Consider the following 1,730-nt stretch of genomic DNA (forward strand, 5'->3'; position numbering starts at 1 on the left):
AAATAGAATAGAAATAGAATTCTTTATTGAACGCACAAGGAATTTGTCATTGGTGCATATGCTTGCAATGTACATAAAAGAAAATATACATTTGTCAAGAATCATGAGGTACAACACCCTCAGAATAACTTTGTCACTTTGAATGTACACATTAAAAGGAAATTTCATTGCATGCTGCTCTCAGAGTCACTCCCTCCAATATACAGTGGTACCTCTACTTACGAACTTAATTTGTTCTGTGACCAGTTTCTTAAGTAGAAAAGTTTGTAAGAAGAAGCAATTTTTCCCATAGGAATTAATGTAAAAGAAAATAATGCATGCGATTGGAGAAACCATGGAGGGTGGAGGCGTTGTTTTCTCCCAGGAGATTCCTAGAGAGGCCCCACAGAGGCTTCTGCCTGCCTTTTCCAGCCCTGTTTCCTCCCAGGAGATTCCTAAAGGCCCCACGGAGGCTTCTCCCCGCCTTTTCCAGCCCTGTTTCCCCCCCCAGAAGATTCCTAAAAAGGCCCCACAGAGGCTTCTGTCTGCCTTTTCCAGCTCCGTTTCCTCCCAGGAGATTCCTAGAGAGGACCCACGTAGGCTTCTCCCTGCCTATTAACAGTTTCAGAGGCTCGGGCTTGTAAGTGGAAAATGGTTCTTGAGAAGAGGCAAAAAAATCTTGAACGCCCAGTTTTTATCTAGAAAGGTTCATAAGTAGAGGCATTCTTAGGTAGAGGTACCACTGTATACTACATAAACATGACAATGAATGTCCCAAAGATGTTTTTTTCAAGAGGCAACTGGACTTCATTTTTTTTAAGGCATTTCGCTCCTCATCCAAGAAGTTTCTTCCGTTCTAATTCCATTCCCCATCATCCAGTTGAACCTGAAGAAACTTCTTGGATGTGAAACAAAATGTCTTTAAAGAAAATCCAGGTGCCTCTTGAAAAAAAGCGCCTTTGGGACAACCATGACCTGGATGACTAAGAATCGCCAGAGACATGACAATGAATGATGACAGACGTTCCCCAACCAGGAGCTGTTTGGCACGATAATCAAGGGTGATGCTTCATTATTCAGAGGCAATGTAGCTCTGTGTCACGGGCCAATGAACAAGAATGTCTCGGTTCTTTCTTGGGTCTTCTGCAGAACCGTGCCAATCCTTGTCCAAACCTCGCTTTTCAGGTGCCTCCCAAAGTGACTTTTCTCTAGCTCTGGGGTCTCCCAACCTTGGCAACTTTAAGACTTATGGACTTCAACTCCCAGACTTCAACTCTCAGCAAAGCTGGCTGTGGAATTCTGGGAGTTGAAGTCCACAAGCCTTAAAGTTGCCAAGGTTGGAAATCCCTGCACTCTAGCTCAGAGATCTTCAAACTAGGGAACTATAAGACTTGCGGACTTCAACTCCCAGACTTTAACTCCAAGCAAAGCTGTCTTGAGGAATTCTGGGAGCTGAAATCCACAAATCTTAAAAGTTGCCAAGGTTGGAGACCCCTGCAGTCCAGGTCTTCAATTTAGGCAAGTTGTGGACTTCAACTCCCAGACTTCAAATCCCAACAAAGCTGGCGGAGGAATTCTGGGAGTTGAAGTCCACAAGTCTTAAAAGTTGCCAAGGTTGGAGTCCCCCTGCTCTACTGAATTCTCTCGACTGCCGAGACGCTATGAAGGTAGTCGGCCCACCTGTCCTGCTCCATCGAAGTGCTCGCCCCTCCCGCCCCTCACGTTCGACGGCGTGGCGAATGACTCGAGAC

Source organism: Erythrolamprus reginae, chromosome 1, assembly GCF_031021105.1.
Source record: "Erythrolamprus reginae isolate rEryReg1 chromosome 1, rEryReg1.hap1, whole genome shotgun sequence".
In the NCBI taxonomy this organism is placed as follows: domain Eukaryota; kingdom Metazoa; phylum Chordata; class Lepidosauria; order Squamata; family Dipsadidae; genus Erythrolamprus; species Erythrolamprus reginae.